Source organism: Leopardus geoffroyi, chromosome A1, assembly GCF_018350155.1.
Source record: "Leopardus geoffroyi isolate Oge1 chromosome A1, O.geoffroyi_Oge1_pat1.0, whole genome shotgun sequence".
NCBI classification, from domain to species: domain Eukaryota; kingdom Metazoa; phylum Chordata; class Mammalia; order Carnivora; family Felidae; genus Leopardus; species Leopardus geoffroyi.
In genome coordinates this window covers 156,431,161-156,452,604 of record NC_059326.1, presented here as the reverse complement: position 1 = coordinate 156,452,604, position 21,444 = coordinate 156,431,161, and the positions used below count along the sequence as shown (strand labels likewise).

Sequence of the window (21,444 nt, the reverse complement as noted above, 5' to 3'; positions counted from 1 at the left end):
ATTGAACGAAATAATCTGTAAGCATTTCTTAGCTACTCTTCCTCATTTCTAGAAAAGAAAGTCCCACTGCTTGTTTAACTTATGACTCGTCTCAACATGTTGAAAGCATTGACTATAAGGCATAACATTCAGGCTCTGAAAGGAACTGTGACAAGTTCAGTCAAAAGGGAAAAGAGGAATAATTTATAAAAGATGCTGCAGATAATGATGCCAGCCAGTTATTTTAAAATGCATCCATCTCACCTTCTAATGAATTAGATTTGTCAACAGCAAATGTTTTATGCACCACTTCTAATAAAAGTGGCATGCTAGCAATGCGGCGCTTTGAGGTTGGCTTCTTCAAAGCCTTAGGAGCATCTTCAATTCAAAGATATTTTTTAAATAATAGATATTAAAAAGTATATTTAAATAATATTAAGGTTGTGACACAAACACCACATGACAAAATTCAGGAGTTTCAAAGCAGACACTGACATGCCATCACTATTTCACATAGTACCTGTTTTTTAAATTAGGAGAGCAACAGACTCATTTGGGGATTGTGTGTCAATTTAACTTTAAATTCTCTGTTGTTTTGGTTGGTGTCACAACCTTAATGTCAGCTTTTCAAATAGGTTTCTACGTTTCCTTTAGTTCGGGGTCATTAAAAACTGCATATGATAAATCTAAGAGGCATAAATGGGTCACACACTGAACTGGAATTTGTTGCTTCTCTGCTGTTGAAAGACAAGTGATGCCTGCCTCGTAAATGGACAAGTTAGCTCAGGCATTTTGGTGAATTTCTGGTTTTTCAGAAATTTGATTCAGACCAATAGAAACCCAAATAACCAGATATGAGATGTTGATATAATTCTGTTCATAATCGACTCTTCTTGTGCCTCCAGTCTTAACCATTGGATCTTGGTCGTCACCTCCATAGATGTTGAGAATCACAGTTTCCACACTTGATATTTTTTTTTCACTAAGAGTATAAGTTATTTCCTCTGAAACAATCCTTATTCGGTGTAGTTGAGTATATGTAAAACCTGCCTTAAAACTTCGCAACCAAGAGCACTCTGCAGGGAAAGAGCAAAAGAGGAGAGAGAGGAGGGAAAGAGTAATCTATTCATTCACATTCCTTTCTTCTCCTGGATTCTTATCTGTCATGATCTCACAACTCAGGTCTGAATTGTCTATGCTGAATCTAGTTTTAATTTAGAAAAATAAACATATTAGAATCTGTCCCATAGTTGTCTTTTTCATCACCTGTGTTAGAGGTACAAAAGATTAAAAGAGAAGCAAATTACCTATTGATCTTTTCTTGCTGGCTCAAAGATACTGACTAACCAAAAACACTACATAATTCTCATCTCCTCCTTGATTGAACCACTAGGTTTTACCCTTCCTGGTTTTTATCAATGACTCAGCAAACATTAATCTTTTCTAGTTCCCTCTAGTTCCATTCTGTTCCCTCTATCTATTTTTCAAGCTGTGTTAAATTTTAGACATTTTTAATAGTTTTCATTTAGGACGATGCTGTGAAATCTTCACTTCTGGTCCTAACTTTTCCTATTCACTGGACCCTCCCATATCACATCATTATTAAATCATCACAATTCTGACAAGTCATAGTCTTTCTAAGCCCTAGTCCTCAACAGGAAGAGGGAATTATGCTGCGTGGTGTAGTGGTTTGAAAATCTGTACATTTGTTTGTGAAGGTTTGGACTAAATCCTTTAAACCCATTTAAACTCTACTTAGTGTCCTTTGTTTGAACATTTTTTTTTTTTAAATAACAAATGCCCCCCCCTTTTTTTTTTTTAAGATTTATTTCTAAGTAAACTCTACACCCAACATAAGGCTTAAACTCACAACCCCAAGACCAAGATTAGGGTTGCATTTTCTACCGACTGAGCCAGCCAAGCACCACTGAACAAATTTTTAAAATCATGATTATTGTTCATACTAATACTAATTCTGATTTCTATTTGATAAAAATGAAAAGTTTTAAGCAAAAATGGCTGTTTCTAAATTCAGAGGAAGCTATTCAAATAAATGAATCAGAACTCACTATATACCTACAATATGAAAAATTTCTCTGCAGAAAAACAAAATATTATAGGCCAAGCTGGTTTCTTGCAAATTCATTTAGAGCATGTTCAGATTTATGTATTTAATAAAGCTGGATCCAACTTATGTATTAAATGTCCTTCATTGTACAGTGATGTCCCAGTGACTACCTGGGAAAGAATGATGGAATTTTATTTATTGTTTCTGCTGTATCAGTCATTTCTATAAATGACTTTCTAATGGGATACAATATATGTTTTTAATAGTTTTTTATAGTATTAAGAGTTAATATTTATTGAGTGCTTTCTATATGCCAGTGACTGTTGTGTAAACAATCCATGGATTATCTCATGTAATCCTCATTACAACAATTTAATGATCTTACTATTTTACAGATGTGGTAGAGGCCCAGGAGAAGGTTGCAAAACTAGTAAGTAATGGAGCTAGAAGTCACACACCAGTAGTGCGACTCCAAAGCTTGCATTCTAAAACCCTCAATACTCAAAATGTGGTCCCTGGACCAGCAGAATCACCATTAGCTGGGAATTTGTTAGAAATGAAAAATCACAGACCTACTGAAAATCTACATTTTTAACAAGATTCCTAGGTTATTAACTTTGAGAGAACAGTTCTAAACCGCTATGGTCTCCTGCCCTTCTATATATGCAGAATAAATTTTTTTAGGTTTTTTTTTTTTTTTTTTTTAATGTTTATTTATTTTTGAGAGGGAGAAAGACAGAGCGTGAGTGGGGCAGGGGAGAGAGAGAGAGAGGGAGGTACAGAATCTGAAGCAGGCTCCAGGCTCTGAGCTGTCAGCACAGAGCCCAATGCGGGGCTTGAACCCATGAACCGTGAGACCATGACCTGAGCAGAAGTTGGATGCTCAACCAACGGAGCCACCCAGGCGCCCCAGAATAATTTTTTTTTTTTTAATTAAAAAAAAATTTTTTTTCAACGTTTATTTATTTTTGGGACAGAGAGACAGAGCATGAATGGGGGAGGGGCAGAGAGAGAGGGAGACACAGAATCGGAAACAGGCTCCAGGCTCTGAGCCATCAGCCCAGAGCCTGACGCGGGGCTCGAACTCACGGACCGCGAGATCGTGGCCTGGCTGAAGTCGGACGCTTAACCGACTGCGCCACCCAGGCGCCCCCAGAATAAAATTTTTTAAACTGATTTCTATTTTTATCTGCAGTGTAATACTGAATGCTCATCTTTATGCTGTTTTGGGTATTCCTATTATATGTAAAGTGTATTATAAAGAGATCTGACAAGTAAACATGAGCAGCCATCCGAGGTTAGACCCCAAGTTATCTTGAAATCAGTTGTTTAAAGAGTGGGGGGGGGGAAGGGGAGGAAATGGGGCTGACACCCCATAGTGTAAAGGGCAAGAGGTCTTTTCTCTCCACAATAGCACCTAACTACTCCAACACCCGAGACTTTCTTACAAGCACAGTGTAGCACACTGCCTTGAGTACAAATTCTAGAGACCACTGGCAGGGGTTTGGATCTCAGCTCCTATTTCTAGTTTTGTGGGACCTCAGGAAAGTTAAACAGCTGTCTGTACCTTAGCTTCACCATCAGGGAAATGAGGTCTAAAATGGTTCTTATTTCACAGGATTGTCGGAATGATGAAATGAGTAATCCATGTAATCCATGCAGAGGGTCTAGAACAGATATGAAGCAAGTGCATAAATGTTAGCTACTGTAGTTTAATGTTGCTATGATTTCCATCTTAGAATAGAATAGATTCATATCATATACTTCTTGGTTCTCAGTTGGTAATAAATTGACAGATACTGTTGTTAGCATAGCTCATCACATAAAGGGATATCTTTGCTGTTAGAGTCCAAACCATAAACTTCAGTATTTGGATTTTTCTGAAAAATATCTCATTGAGGCACTTCCTGCCTGTGAGTTCTGCTAAAGGCCACTTGATTGTGGTACTTAACCAGTTGAGTCCAGTGAAATCAGGTGAAAATAAAAATGAAATATGTTAATATATTGAATTCTTAAATACGTATGCTTTTAAACTGAATAAAGATAATGAGAATTGTAAATCCATTTGGCCAACTACTTGCATAAGTAATAGAGGAAAAATTAAGTGGATAAAGAATATTTGAGGTGCCTGGTTGGCTCAGTCTGTTCAGCATCTGACTGTTGTTTTTGGCTCAGTTCATGATCTCAGCATTGTGGGATGGAGCCACATCGGGCTCTGTTCAGATGAGTGTGGGGCCTGCTTAAGATTCTCTCTCTGTCTCTGAAAAAAATAAATAAATAAAATTTAAAAAAAGAAAAAAGAATGTTTAAAGGCTGAAGACTCCAGAAGCTTCTTTGTTTCCTTTGGGGAAACATAATTCTGAAATTAATCATGATAGTCTCTGGGGGAGTAATGGTTTAGTGTGCAAGTACTCCCTTAACTTTTCAAGAATGTGTCTAATATGTGAAGTGAGATTGCATGTTCCTGGAAAGTAACATTTTGAAAGCTGACTTGTGAAAGGCACTGAGATAAAAATAGTTGGTGAAAAGAATGCCCTGGGAAACTTAAATTGCCAATGTCAAGACCCATACCTAGAGAGTTTAATTCACTAAGGCCTGGGATGAGACCCAGGTATTTGAATTTTTAACAGTTGCTGGGGTAATTCTGCTTCAATTAGTCTTGGACTACACTTTGAGAAACACTACAATAGAGTCAAGGACACAAATTTGATGCTATTTTTTTCCGTTTTCTTTATCTTCTTGGTTCTCTTCTACTCCCTGTTAGTGGTCCCATGCCAGTCCTCAATTTTCTGCTTTTTTTTCTTTTTTACCCTTTCTCAAAAAAACATCTCCTCTGGATTGATTAGTCATGTCTTTATGGATGGTTCTACAAAATGATCACAAAGGTCTCTTTAAAAAAAAAAAAAAAAAGTTTATCTTGAGAGAGAAAGAACACCAGCACTGAGAGCCCACCCAAGAGTGGGGGAGGGGCAGAGAGAGAGGGAGAGAGTGAATCCCAAGCAAGCTCTGCATTGTCAGCCCGGAGCCCAAAGTGAGGCTCCATCCCATGAACCTCAAGACCTGAGCTGAAATTAAGAGGTAGATGTCTAACTGATTGAGCCACCGAGACATCCCCAAGGTCTCTCTTTAATCTAAAAATCTTTGAGCCAAAATGCAGGTGCTTAAATCATTCTAGAGGCTGTGGGTGCATTAAAAAATAAATAAAAATGAAGAAAGAAAAAGGAGTAGAATAGAGAATAGAAATCAAAGCAAGAATTAAGGATCAGTAGTGTTTCATGAAACCTATGTTTAAGATGAGTATGTGCACACATACACATGAGTTTGCAATGCACTTATTTTAGAGAGAGCACACAAGTACTTTTTAACCTGTGAATCATAATCCAAAATTTTTTTAAGATACTGTCTGAGTCTTGGTATTCCAGACTTCAGTGTGACATTGTTAATGATATGTTTTCTCATGCATTCACCTCATATATCGCCTCCATCTCTACACTGGACATTTCCATTTGTATAATATGCTCAAAATCATCTGTGTAAAAGTACATTTGCCGTGTCTTCTTATCACCATTTACCTCCTATATTTTATATCTATTCATAACTTCATCCAGATTAAAGTTTCAGAATTTCCTTTGTAATAATTTAGATCCTTCTCGTTTGTCTATCCTTATGCCCCAACCAGTAGAAAACGTATGGGTGACCATGGTAGTGACCCACCCCTCAGCTAGCTCCTCAAAGGCTAGCATGGACATGCACTAGATGGTATCTATAACCGCCTTCAGCAAGGCTGTAAGAGCCCTTGACAGCAAGCATGCCCTGCTCTGTTTGATGCCCATCTTTTTTTTTTTTTTAATATATGAAATTTATTGTCAAATTGGTTTCCATACAACACCCAGTGCTCATCCCAAAAGGTGCCCTCCTCAATACCCATCACCCACGCTCCCCTCCCTCCCACCCCCCATCAACCCTCAGTTTGTTCTCAGTTTTTAAGAGTCTCTTATGCTTTGGCTCTCTCCCACTCTAACCTCTTTTTTTTTTTTTTTTTTCCTTCCCCTCCCCCATGGGTTTCTGTTAAGTTTCTCAGGATCCACATAAGAGTGAAACCATATGGTATCTGTCTTTCTCTGTATGGCTTATTTCACTTAGCATCACACTCTCCAGTTCCATCCATGTTGCTACAAAAGGCCATATTTCATTTTTTCTCATTGCCACGTAGTACTCCATTGTGTATATAAACCACAATTTCTTTATCCATTCATCAGTTGATGGACATTTAGGCTCTTTCCACAATTTGGCTATTGTTGAGAGTGCTGCTATAAACGTTGGGGTACAAGTGCCCCTATGCATCAGTACTCCTGTATCCCTTGGGTAAATTCCTAGCAGTGCTATTGCTGGGTCATAGGGTAGGTCTATTTTTAATTTTTTGAGGAACCTCCACACTGCTTTCCAGAGCGGCTGCACCAGTTTGCATTCCCACCAACAGTGCAAGAGGGTTCCCGTCTCTCCACATCCTCTCCAGCATCTATAGTCTCCTGATTTGTTCATTTTGGCCACTCTGACTGGTGTGAGGTGATATCTGAGTGTGGTTTTGATTTGTATTTCCCTGATGAGCGACGTTGAACGATGCCCATCTTTTTACAATTAGTTTTTTCCTGCCCTGAGTTTTATTGCCCAGGAATACCCACACCTTGGCTTTCACTCTTTGCTAGCTTCTAATGACACATCCACACATCTCCTATCTCTTATGGTGCCTTTATAATTTTCATATTGTCCTGTTTGGTTTCTCTAATGACTTGGGTCTAAAATCCAAGCTTGGGACATGTGACACATGTACCTGGGACATGTGACACCTGCCTGGTTTTCTCTCAGCTATACTTGCCTGCCTCATTCAGCAACCCAAGTTTTATACTCTGGAAAGTCATTTCAAAAACCATCTTTCCTTTTCTCATGGCCCATCATCCTCTTCCTATTCATCATCACCTTCATGTGGGTTAATTCACTATCTTAATTGTTCTTCCTGCCTCTGTTCTCTCATCTTAACACTGAAAAATATTTATACAACATTAGTTAGGTACTGCCTTAGTAAAACACACACAAAAAAAAAAAAAAAAAAAAAAAAAAAACAAAGAAAAAGAAAAAAACACAAGAAAAAACAAAAACATTCTGACTCCCTATTTTGTATAGGATTTACAAAATAAAGCCCAAATATTTTCCTTCTAGAGGAAAAAAAACCTTAGCATACCTTTTCAATTTTTTTTTTTTTCTAAGTACGTTCTAGGCCCAACATGGGGCTTGAACTCATGACCTTGAGATCAAGAGTTACATGCTCTACTGACTAAGCGAGTCAGGTGCCCCATACCTGTTTGTTTTTATTTTTCACTATTTTCATCTGTGAGTTTTCTGCTCTGTCTTGCCCGAACAGTCCCATTTATGCTCTAGGGATGTTCTAATCACTTTAATTACCAGGGGCCCCTCTTGGTGGTGGTTCATGAATCCGGAGCAGGTAGTTGTGGCTGGGGTTTAGGAGTGTGTCCTAGTACATACAAAGAAACCTCAAGATGGGAACCTCAGGGCACCTGGGTGGCTCAGTTGGTTAAGTGGCTCTTGATTTTGGCTCAGGTCCTGATCTAATGGTGTTGCAAAAGACCTCACCCTCCCCCCAACTCCACCGCGAGGTGGGCATAGAGCCTATTTAGGATTCTCTGTCTCTCTGCCCCTTCCCCACTCATGCATACGTCCACGCACATGCACTCTCTCAAAAACAAAACAAGACAGAACAAAACATGGGGACCTAATTATATATTGGTAATAAGCAAGTTATTAAGAAGAGTTTAGGTTCTGGAAGAGAATAGAAATGAGCAGGAGACAAACTCATTATTTACTTCTCAAGTTAACTGTCTGGCTAAGGCTTCTTATGTCCTCTCTTCACTAGTTGTTGGATCATTCCAGATTAGGAGAAGGCTTCAACCTACATATGGTGAGAGATTAAATGTCTTCAACTGTGGAGCCTGGGAGGCTGTAGATTTTAGAAGATCACTGGGCTCCCACCTTCAGGAAATGCCTTTATCTTACTTTTTCTTGGTGGCTTGACTTCTCTATCTCCATCTGCCTCGAAGGAACTTCCCACTGCAGGATTCTAGGTCATTTGTTACTTGAACCATTCAGTTGATAATAAATTAGCTAATGCAGTATTTTTTGTATTTAAAAATTTTTTCCATTTTTTTTCAAATTTATTTATTTTGAGAGAGAGAGAGAGAATGTGTGTGGGAGTTGGGGAGAGGGGCAGAGAGAGAATCCCTAGCAGGCTGCATGCTGTCAGTGCAGGTACCCGATGTAGGGCTCCATGTCTTGAACCAAACCATGAGATCGTGATCTGAGCTGAAATCAAGAGTCAGACGCTTAGCTGACTGAGCCACCCCAGTGCCCCAAATTTGTTTTTGCTTTTTGTGTCAGAATTAAGACATGCTCATTATAAGTTCAGATAGATAAAGGAAGTTACTAAGAGTAAAAATTTCTTTTTTCCCTGTCCCATTTTAGTTCCATTGCCCATAGATTAGCACTGTTACTAGCTTGTTGACTATCGTTCGTGATATTTTGGGATGATTTGTTTTTTTCAAAAGCATTTTAACTATATCATGCTATATATGTAGTTCTACAACTTACTATTTTTTTAATGAAATAATGCAGCTCTTTGGAATCTTTGTATGTCATGCCATACAGAGCATTTTTTTTAAATTTTTTTTTTCAACGTTTATTTATTTTGGGGACAGAGAGAGACAGAGCATGAACGGGGGAGGGGCAGAGAGAGAGGGAGACACAGAATCCGAAACAGGCTCCAGGCTCTGAGCCATCAGCCCAGAGCCTGACGCGGGGCTCGAACTCACGGACCACGAGATCGTGACCTGGCTGAAGTCGGACGCTTAACCGACTGCGCCACCCAGGCGCCCCATAGAGCATTTTTTATATGTACATAAGTTCTTTTTTATCATTTTTATATGTACATAAGTTCTTTTACTTGTGATATTTTTATTTAAAATATTACATAATGATAACATATCATATATCGAGTTTGCCCAAGATAGTCTCAATTTATGCCTTTTGTCCTAGTATTTCATCTGGTTTAGCATTTGTCTCCGATTTTTCATTTTTGAATAAAGTATTATTTAATAGTTGCATGTAAACCAGCTTAGGTTTAGGTAGACCTATATTTTGTATTTCTACAATCTGACATAATCTCATATGTGAGATTCCAGTGTACTAAACGAAATTCTCACTTTACCATATGGTTAAGTTGGCAATCTCCCATTTCCCTTTTCCACATCCTTTCTGGAAGTAATAATAGCTTAACACACCTTTTTCAAGGGTAACATGAGGGTGCTTGCTGATAAAATGAATGTGCTCTGGCATGAGCAGTTAGGTACAGCTAACTTTTTCAGGCTTTGGGTGGTGGTGGTGGCAGAAGTATTTGATGCTGCTCCTTCTGCTGGACACTTGATATGTCAGCCACTTGGTGCTCAGCCCATGCCCTTGCCCATGGGTTGCACAACATTTGCCAGCTTTTGTTCAGTCTCGCCAGTAGAGTGAATGCAGCCTGAAATCTATTGCCACAAGTTTTTTATCATGTATCATAAATCTACAACTACTTTTATTGTTGAGTAACACATTTTTATTTTGTAATAACCCTTTTGGTGGCATTGATTTCAAACACAACATGCATGTGCATGCGCACACACACACACACACACACACACACACACACAGCAGTGAACATTTAACAGCACGGAATTTTGTTTAACTTATGGAGTTGAAATAATGTGTAACTCAAACTATGGGGGCTATGATGACATCACTGATCACATGAAAATAAGAACACATGCTTCTGCTGATGAATCAGCAACATCTATTGCACAGTCATATTTTAAGATTGTGCCTGAAAATGCTACATTTAATAACTCACCTGCAGAAGGTACATTTGTGTGCCACTCTGTGAAACTTTACTTTTTATTTAGATCAAGTGGTTCTTCTAAGTTAACTTCTCTCATTTTCAGTTACAGGTCTTCTTGTTCGTATAAGAAAGGTGAATCAATAACTATTAATGCGTTGGCTCCGTTAATAGAACCTTATCAACAGTTAAATAATGCAAATTTTAAATCAGTATCATTGGATATTTCTAATAAAAGATTAATTAATTCCAATAATGGTTCAAGTTTCATGTCTAATTCATGAAATTAAAGTAGAGCATTTATTTTTTACCTATTTATTGTAGTTTATTTTTAAAAAATATGTATGTATGTATTTATTTTTTTTTCAATATGTGAAATTTATTGTCAAAATGGTTTCCATACAACACCCAGTGCTCATCCCAAAAGGTGCCCTCCTCAATACCCATCACCCACCCTCCCCTCCCTCCCACCCCCCATCAACCCTCAGTTTGTTCTCAGTTTTTAAGAGTCTCTTATGCTTTGGCTCTCTCCCACTCTAACCTCTTTTTTTTTTTTTTTCCTTCCCCTCCCCCATGGGTTTCTGTTAAGTTTCTCAGGATCCACATAAGAGTGAAACCATATGGTATCTGTCTTTCTCTGTATGGCTTATTTCACTTAGCATCACACTCTCCAGTTCCATCCACGTTGCTACAAAAGGCCATATTTCATTCTTTCTCATTGCCACGTAGTACTCCATTGTGTATATAAACCACAATTTCTTTATCCATTCATCAGTTGATGGACATTTAGGCTCTTTCCACAATTTGGCTATCGTTGAGAGTGCTGCTATAAACATTGGGGTACAAGTGCCCCTATGCATCAGTACTCCTGTATCCCTTGGGTAAATTCCTAGCAGTGCTATTGCTGGGTCATAGGGTAGGTCTATTTTTAATTTTCTGAGGAACCTCCACACTGTTTTCCAGAGTGGCTGCACCAATTTGCATTCCCACCAACAGTGCAAGAGGGTTCCCGTTTCTCCACATCCTCTCCAGCATCTATAGTCTCCTGATTTGTTCATTTTGGCCACTCTGACTGGCGTGAGGTGATATCTGAGTGTGGTTTTGATTTGTATTTCCCTGATGAGGAGTGACATTGAGCATCTTTTCATGTGCCTGTTGGCCATCCGGATGTCTTCTTTAGAGAAGTGTCTATTCATGTTTTCTGCCCATTTCTTCACTGGATTATTTGTTTTTCTGGTGTGGAGTTTGGTGAGCTCTTTATAGATTTTGGATACTAGCCCTTTATCCGATATGTCATTTGCAAATATCTTTTCCCATTCCGTTGGTTGCCTTTTAGTTTTGTTGGTTGTTTCCTTTGCTGTGCAGAAGCTTTTTATCTTCATAAGGTCCCAGTAATTGATTTTTGCTTTTAATTCCCTTGCCTTTGGGGATGTGTCGAGTAAGAGATTGCTACGGCTGAGGTCAGAGAGGTCTTTTCCTGCTTTCTCCTCTAGGGTTTTGATGGTTTCCTGTCTCACATTCAGGTCCTTTATCCATTTTGAGTTTATTTTTGTGAATGGTGTGAGAAAGTGGTCTAGTTTCAACCTTCTGCATGTTGCTGTCCAGTTCTCCCAGCACCATTTGTTAAAGAGACTGTCTTTTTTCCATTGGATGTTCTTTCCTGCTTTGTCAAAGATGAGTTGGCCATATGTTTGTGGGTCTAGTTCTGGGGTTTCTATTCTATTCCATTGGTCTATGTGTCTGTTTTTGTGCCAAAAAAATATTTATTTTTAAGGAGAGAGAGAGAGAGCTGGGAAGGGGCAGAGAGGAAAGGAGAGAGAGAATCCCAAGCAGGCTCCACACTGTTAGCACAGAGCCTGACACGGGGCTTGATCTCACCATCCATATTACATGACCTGTGCCGAACCAAGAGTCAGAGGCTTAACCGACTGAACCTCCCAGGTGCCCCAAAAGTAAAGCATTTAGACGTTCATTCTCTAAACAGTGAAATACTTGGCATTATTGTGGATCCTACTATAAATTGAATTCCAAACTGCAACATGATAAAATTTTTTGGTCTTAGTGATATTAAAAATATGTTGTAGTAGAACACAACACCATAACAAATTTAAATAAATATAAAACCTATGAAGAGAACCTATACTTGGAATATGTTGTGATGCCATGGTAACTCATAATTATACCCCAAGTACTCTGCAAATTTACCTATCTAAATAGGAGATGTGGTTGTCAAAAAGACAAATATGTTTATACACAAGATAACCAGCCTTAACTTTTTATGATTAGACTGCTGAAGAAAATAAAAATAACTTAAGCATGGCAGTATACACTTTTTATTTTTGGATTTGGAAATATTCGAAACTTTGAAGAATTTCAGTATTTTGGAAATTGACTTTAAGTGCTTATCATGGTATTAAATACCCTTGTAACATTACCCTCTAAATTTTTTGTTTCATTTTCTTTAAAATCTATATGAAATCTTTAATCAGAGTGTTCAACAAATGGTAGGCAAAAAAAAAAATCAATTTTATATGATGCATTTAGGGAATTGAATTGAAACCAACGCTCACAAATAAATAGGAAGACCATGAAATGTATCCCTATGAAATTAAAGGGAAGACTGAACAAATTAAATGATGAGAACTCAAATGGTCTACAAGATTTAATTGTGAAATTCCATAATTGTGTTTTGAAATATGCAGACTAATAAGAAACATCTTTTGATGGAGTTTATATTTTTAATTGGATAAATTGATATTCTAGCTCAGAGTAAAGTTGAACTGAGAAAGCCTGCAGCATCTAAGTTTAGAAAAACATTGAAACTAATCATAAACATGTGATGAGGTTTTTTTAATTTCAGAAATTTAATTTATATGTATTTGAGTTTTGTTTATTGATCATAGTCTCCATGGAGGAAAAAAAATATATACAAAGAGCCCAAACCACTACCTTTAAGAACATTTAGGCTAAGTATTAATATATTTTATTAATAAAAATTCAAACTGAGGATATTTTCCATTTAGTAAAATTTGCTGTGAACTTAATAAATTTACTAAGTAACTTAACATCTGAGGGAGACTATACAGGTATCAACAATTTACAATTTACCAACCCTAAAATGCAGTTTAGAAAAATATAAAAAATATATAATCATAAAAAATACTTTTCTCAGAAAAGTATCTGTGAGAGACAGATATAGCTAAGAAATTATTTAAAGTATATGGAAATGAATCATGTATATTTTTTAAATATTCAAATAACATAAACTTTTTACGTTAATCACAGATACAAGAATTCTTTAGAAAGCATGTGTTTTTTTAAGTTTATTTATTTATTTTGAAAGAGAGAGCGAGAGTCAGTGTGGTAGGAGCAGAGAGAGGGAGAGAGAGAGAATCCCAAGCAGGCTCTGCACTATCAGCGCAGAGCCCTATGTGGAGCTTGAATTCAGGAACCGTGAGATCATGACCTGAGCTGAAGGTGAATGCTTAAGTGAATGAGCCACCAAGGTATCCTGAAAGCATGTAATTTTTGAAAGTAGTGTTTGAATATAATTATTAATGTAGAATGTAGGTCCACCGATAAAGTAAGACCATTTAATTGGTAATAATCAACATTTGAAAAATTATCTAATTTTAATTATTTTCAGTACCTTTTTTATTCTAAAAAAGACCTGGTTTGGGTGACCCACCTCCTTGCCAAATTTCCCTCTACAAATTAACAAGTTCTTCTGATTTTTCTGTCTCTTAAGAGTATGATTTTTCTCCCAGTCACGTGGACTTAAAACCTTGCTATAAACGATTCCTATGTCTGTTTTACAAAAACCATTCTCTTGGGAGGATAGAGAATGAGTTAGAGGGAAATGATGAAGTTTGAACCTATTCAGGTACAATAGGATATGGATGGGTAGGAGATATAAGAGAAGACTGATCATTTGTCTATGAGATTAATGAGAAAATGGTAGAATGTGTAAGATGACTCCCACTCACAGACATGAGTACCTGAGTTGATAGTGGGGCTGTTAACTATCATAGGGACCTCAAGAGAAGAAGGAAACTTCGGAGGGAAGATAATAAGATGGTCTGGGGACATGTTGAGTTTAAGGTATCTGTGGGACATCCAAGGGAGTTATCCAGTATGAAGTCGGATAGGTAGAGCAGGTGCTCCAAAACACAGGTTGTAGCAGAGGACATGGATAGAAATTAATTTGACCAAGAGGAAGATTAAGAAAATGAGTAAAGGACACAGCTGTGGTGTCCAGCATAGCACTGGGAAAGGAACAGGGCTCCAATAGGCAATGGTTTGGCCTATGGAGAAGGGAGAACCCAAGATTAATGCCAAGTGTAACAGGTTGGAGGGAAGACTTGATATCTGGCAATTGTGAGGTTCTAATAACTGTAGGAGGAATTTAGGCCTAGCTTAGACAGAAAATGGTCCAAGGAATATCTTATCATTTGGAACTTTCAGATTCAAATTCAATAAATTAAACTTCCAAGGTATAATGCTCTTTAGTATAGTTTTACACTGTAACTTTTATTCTAATACTTTTCTACAAACTTAGTATTATTCTTTCTTTTTACTATAACTTTTTTTCAGAGTTTTACTTTGTACAGGGGCACATTGATTAGTATAGAGTGGACTTTAAAAAATATTATTATTATTTTTATTATTATTTTATTGTTAAGGAATCCACTTCTGTGACTACACCCGACTCTAAATTTTCTGGTTATGAGCACTGTATTCTCTTCCTGCCTCAGCTGAAAACCCAGACTCATGAAGTCCCAATCCCTGTCTCCCTAGGGATGGATGCCAAAGCCAACCATATAGGAGGCTTTTTCAGAGGAGAACACGACTTTGTCTTCCCAGAAGACAAACCCTCTGCTTTGCTTTACGAGGCAGTTATGAACCCCAAACCACAGATAGGTTGGGACCTGTGCAGGCCTCAGTGTAGAGTGGACTTTTTTTAATGTCTTGTCAAGAACATTAGTTTTATTAAATAATTTGATGCATAGACCTCTCCTAGAAATTTGACTATTCATTGAATCAGCCCAAAAAAAATCTCTTTTGATTTCACTCTTAGAATCTGTTTGTCAATAATATCCATGAATAAAATTTTAACTTTTTTTACATTTTATTTTTACTTCCTAGCATTTTCTTTTAAAAATTATATCAAAAATGTATTCTGGGGACATCTGGCTATATCAATCGGTAGAGCATGTGACGCTTAATCTCAGGGTTGTGAGTTCAAGCCCTAAATTGGATATGGAGCCTACTTAAAAAAAAAAATAATAAAAAGAATGTATTCTTATGTTTAGACTTAAGTTAGTGATTAAAACACCTAATTTAAGTAGTTTTCCTCCTATAAGGTATGCCTTCACATATGTCTTATGTGTTCATTGTGGTCCATTAGCTTTGATATATGATTTATCTTTTAGTAGAAAAATGCTAGGTTCTTTCATCACAATTACAATCATTGGTCTGATAATCCCGTGAGTCAATCTACACAAAACAAGAAGCTCATATCAAACTCCTGGCAGGTTTAGTTAAAATTAAAATGCATGCTCAACTGTAGAGATTGTCAAGTGTGGAAATAATATTTGTCCAGCTGGACAGCTTTCTTTTGTAGTTGCTAAATGAAAGTTGAGATTCTGTCTGCTCCTTGAAAGCTTCTGTGTCATGAAGGTAATTTGGACTGTTTGTGGTTTGACAGGGATTATTAAAATCAGATGAAGTGAAGGGAAGCAAGTGTGAGAAAGCAAAATTGACACTGACACTCTCTATTATTTGCAGCTTGGATCATGATGACTATGTTGATATGATAGATTCACTGTTGAGATATGTTAAGCAGCAAATAAAGTAAAAAGCGAGTATAGTGATGGATTCTCAGATTTAACATGAAGAAATCCTATATGTACTTTCACTGATTGCTTTTTAAATAGATTTTCAGGTCATTTCATATGAATCCGCTTTAACCAACAACAAATTATACTTGTATTGTACTATAGAATTAAAACATATTCTGCAAAGGCAATAAAACAGAAGATTAAATATTAGAGAAATAGATCACATGACTAAAATAATAGAAGTTTAAAACTAGAAGCGTCCTTAGAGACACTTTTTATCTAATTTCCTTTTTTTCATAAATGGAAACTGGAAAGGGTTTTAAGTTACCACATTTAAATTTTATTTGATAGCTTAAATGTTAAATCCTGATTTTTCACAAGTATATTTTCTTACCTCTTCACAATTTTTAAAAAATGGTTTAAGTTGTTAAAAAGCATTTAAAAAATGATTTAAGCCACAATTTTCTTTGTTTGACGATAATAAATGTTATAATTATATGTGGCCTATAAACAATATTATATACATTGATGAAGTAAATGTGTTCCATAAATATGATTTCTTCTGCAAATATCCTTAGCAGAGGGAGTTTATAGCCAGGAGGCTATTTCAACTTGTTAATCAAGGACAGTTATGGTAGAAAAATATAATTAAATATGAAGAACTATATATATAAAAGAAGATAAAAAGCCTGGGTTGTCTTATGCATTGTACAAAACATACAGTGGTATTTAAGCACGGTAATGAATTGTCTGATTTGGTTTTTAAATTTTTTTTTCAACGTTTATTTATTTATTTTTTGGGACGGAGAGAGACAGAGCATGAACGGGGGAGGGGCAGAGAGAGAGGGAGACACAGAATCGGAAACAGGCTCCAGGCTCTGAGCCATCAGCCCAGAGCCCGATGCGGGGCTCGAACTCACGGACCACGAGATCGTGACCTGGCTGAAGTCGGACGTTTAACCGACTGCGCCACCCAGGCACCCATGATTTGGTTTTTAAAACAATAAGTTGAATGCCAATATGCAAGTTGGAACCCAACTCAGTGTCCTACAATTCAGTTTAATTCAATTCTGACACTGTCTGGGGTTAACACAAACCCCACAAAGTTAATGGCTCAGTCCCGCAAGGCTGTCCCCACTTTATGTGAGAACATCAAGTGACACCTCTCCAGGGGATGTCTACTTCCACCCTGCTGAATACAAATTTGAGGGTTCCCACAGTCCCCTCTTCAGGTTCAATAGGTCATTAGACTGACACACAGAACTTAGTAAAATGCTGCAGTTCTGGTTACAATATTTTTAGAAAGGCTACAACTCAGGAATGGCCACATGGAAGAGATGCATAGGACAAAGTGAGGAAGGAACTAGGGGAGACAAGGAGCAATGACCAAATATATATTTCTTATGAAGGCACAAGATGTGAATCTTGGAGGCCAGATAGGAGGTTTTTCTGTTTTTTTCAGCAATAAATAATGCCATAGGTAGGACACTGGAAGCACATAGAGGGAGAAGTCAAATTTGAGAGCATTTGGTTACCATTTACTATATTAGGGGGAAAAAAGGTCAAAGAATTTAGTGACCATTTAAGGCAGAGTTTAGCAAACTTTTTCTGTTAAAGGCCAGATAGTAAATATTTTGGCATTTATGGACTACATGTGGCCACTGTAGCATATCCTTTTTGTTTGTTTTTATTTTTACAACTCTTGAGAAATGTAAAAACCATTCATAGTTGGCTGGTCAAAGAAAAAACAGATTGTGCTCTAGTTTACTGACACCTGATTTAAGTTAATAGGGCAAGAAAAAGGAATGATATTAGGTAGATAGTGACCCTGTAATCTAGGAAGAGAAGGCAGTGTAAGGAAAAGATTTTGAATTATATTTTGGACATGTTGAGTTTAAGGGACCTTTGAACCAGCAATGTTGAATTGCCAAGTAAGTGTTTGGAATAGTTTTTGGGGTTTTGTTGGACAAACTAGGTTTAGAGATACAGACTTTAAATTTTCAGCATAGAGATAATAGATGCATGAGGTTACTCAATAAAAAAAAAAGTATAGAATAAGGATTGAAATGGATTGAAAGGGAAAGGGAGGAAAATTTTCTATATTTCCCTTTCTGAGTCAGGCAAGGGGAATAAGGATATTTGGGAAGACTACAACATGAGAACTAATAGGAATAGATTTTTTTTACGATCCAAGGAGAATGAAATCCAGTGAATAAAAATAAAATTTTTAAAAATTAAAATACTTTAATCTGGTAAAATTACATAAAAAGAAGCAATAGCTTTGAATGAAGAATGCATAGGGAAGTAATTAAAATGAGAAGTAAATTCTAGAGAAAACCTTGTGGTGAATATCAGTGTTTAATGCCAAAGATGAGAGAGGAGCCAATAAATATGTTTATTAGTTTAATAAAATAGTCTGGTTAATTGAAGCAAAGAAAAAAAATAGTGGCTGTTTCTCAGTAGAACAGGGAGAAAATTTATTGTGTATATCTGACAGAACCAAACCAAAACAAACCCAAAAAAACAATCTTTATGAACTTTCAGTCCCAGAAGGACAGAAACTAGGCAATTCTAGGGCCTCAGCCAAAAAAATCTATGCACCTTCACTTGGGAGGCTGGATTTAACTTGGATGGTGTACCTCCAAGTAGTTCCCTATTCCTGCCTTCATTCCAACTTTCAGAATTTATTTGCATCTGATGGTTCAGTTTGGGTCAGATATCTAGCTTGGATCAGATAGTTATGGCCAGGAAAGCTGGGTATGCTAGCATAGAAATTGACCACCATTTCCTATCCATATATTGTCTGTTAGCTTAAAAAAAGAAATTTTAGCTGGTTGGCTACCTAATTTGGGGACTCCTACTGGGAGCCTGTGAATACACGTGTAAGAGGCAAGGAAAGAACTAGTACTTTGTACTAGTACTTGTACTTTGGAAGATTGACAAGAGAGGAGACAACTTCTCCTCTCTTACAGAAGGAGTAGCTGTCAGTACCAAACTAGTGCAGAGATTAAGTATGATAGAAATTGAAAAATATTTAGTCACTTTCAGTGTAAGGACAGAGACAGAAATCAGATTGCTCTGAGTTGAGAAGCAAAATGAGAGATGAGATAAAAGATTAGGGATTATGGACGCTGTTTGCTGAAGTTGGGCTATGAATGGAAGGGGGCCCTAGGGAAGGTTTTGTTTCTACAAAGCAAGAAAGTGGAACATGTTTATAGTCAGCTGAAAGGGATATTGATGGTACAGGACTAGTTAATGATAACTGATGGAGCAAAGTCCTAGAAGACATAACAGGGTATTTCAGTAGATAGAGTTATTCATGAAATTAACGTTAGGTTAATAATATTCCAAAATTTAGGAGAACAATATCACATTAATATGAATTGCTAATTAACACTATTAACAGCATTTTAGGAGAAATTCTAAAACCCTTGGAACATACTGTAAGACCTACATCCTTTAGGGGTGCCTGGGTGCTCAGTCTGTTGAGCCTCCAACTCTTGGTTTTGGCTCAGGTCATGATCTCACAATTCGTGAGTTTCAGCCCTGTGTTGGATTCATCACTGCCAGTGCAGACCCTGCTTAGGATTCTCTCTCTCCCTCTTTATCCCATCCCCTGCTCTCTTTCTCTCTCAAAAATACATAAATAAATAGACCTAAAAAAAAATAAAAAAGACCTACGTTCTTTAGAAGCACCAATTTAGATAGAAAGTGCATACTAAGTTTAAATCATTCTCACCTAGTTATTAAAAGAAAATTCCTTAAAAATGTAATTGACGCATTTTATAAGCAATGTTTGTTATTCCTAGTTGAGAGATAATACAATTGCCTTTTTAAAAGTATACCATAACTTAAACTTTCTACTAATGCAGATGTACTACTTTCCAAATTAATAAAGCTTTTACTGTGCTTGAAATTTCATTAGTTAATCCTTAACCCTATGATTTGTTATTGTATTTAGGTCTAATCTAAAAATATAAAATTTTATAATTCTTAAGTCCTGTGAAATGCATGAGTGCTAAGTTATAAAAGAATGTGGAGATTAAAATTTCACATTATCTGGGTTTCACCGTTGTGTTAAAGCAAGAGATGGCTAGGATTGCATATTGAAGATTATAGAGTTATTAAAATGAAAATATTTTCTACAAAGAGAAATACATTGAAAAATAAAGAAAGCGATGTCAGATTTGGTGAGTAAAACATATGACAGTTAATTCTGTTTGCTTGTCAAGCTACAATAGTGTATTCTGACTGATCCTGTCAATTTCTGCTTCATACATGCACATATTTAAATTACTAATAGAGGAGTTACAATGAAGTATTTTATATTTTATCAAGGCGGATTTTAATAGCCATAGCATGTTACTATGTGTATTTATTGGATGTATATTAATATTCTCATGCATTTAATTATAATAATCAGAATTTCCACAATTATTAATAGAAACTATAGCAGTCTGTGGTGGAAGTCCTAATACATAGATGAGAGTTGAGAAAATAAATGGAATAGAATATCAAGTTCTGTATTTCCTAATGTAAGAGTTTCATGCATAAGGAATCTTAAATGACTATCAACAAATTGAGATCCATCCTAGTTGTCTCTCAATCTTTGGAGAGGCTAAAACATTAAAATTTCAACTTCCAGTAATTGATGAAAAGAAATAAATTTCTAGTGACTTTGAAATATCATAAGGGGAAGATCTAGCCTTAAAAAATTTATTTTTGGAAATTTATAGTGATTTTAGGGATAGCTGTCAAATACATATGGCAGTAAATAAGTCAATACATATAAGATGTAAAATAGTAATTTTTTTTTTTCTTTTAAGTAGAAGTCTACACAGAGAGGCAGTTTATAGCATTGTGATTAAGGACTCTGAATCCCAGCTTTGCCCCTTCATATGTAAGGGATCTTGGGCAACTCACAAACCTCTCTGTGCCTCAATTTCTATATCTTTAATATGGAGATTATAATAATACCTGACCCATAGAATCATGGTAAGGATTAAATGAGTTCATATATATAAAATACTTAGAACAATGCATGGCCCATATAATGCTATATAAAAGTTAGCTGTAATTATCATAAAAATAACTATTCAGCCATCATACTTTTAATCCATGTCTTAATGAATGAATTTACTGAACTACATAAAATTTTCAAGATTTATTGAAAGTTAAATTTTGCATTATATAATATTGGCAAGACTTTGTGAATGATCCAGAGAACTACTTTGTGACTAGATATGGATGGAGAAGTAAAAATGAGCCAAACTGGAATAAAAGGCTGGTCAGAATTTAAGAAAGATGACCTGGGGGCACCTGGGTGGCTCAGTCGGTTGGGCATCTGACTCTTGATCTCAGCTCTGTTCTTGATCTTGGGGTCTTGAGTTCAGGACCCACATGGAGCCTACTTTAAAAAAAAAAAAAATTGACCTAGTCAAAGTTTATTTTCACTCTGCTACTTTTATTAAACCAACAACTCAACCTGAACCAGCAATACAACAAATAATACAAAGAATATAAAGAATACAAAGAATAATAGGTTAGGGACACATGATGTCTGTGAAGGTATGTCACCCTGTTCCTTGTGGAGGCATAATGTCCAAGGTCAGTTGATC

General features: G+C 36.5%; 1 protein-coding gene across 5 annotated transcripts in view; it reads left to right on the top strand.

Moving 5' to 3' along the window:
• The window catches only part of KIAA0825 (KIAA0825 ortholog), a 396,110-nt gene that overhangs the window by 19,833 nt on the left and 354,833 nt on the right, over positions 1 to 21,444 (top strand). The window contains exon 3 of one of the 5 annotated variants that reach the window (XM_045498057.1): positions 2,443 to 2,477. The exons of the other annotated variants lie outside the window; for them this stretch is intronic. The gene's annotated coding sequence lies outside the window, so the exon portion shown is untranslated. The remainder of the gene's footprint in view (positions 1 to 2,442; positions 2,478 to 21,444) is intronic. 5 annotated transcript variants of the gene reach the window in all.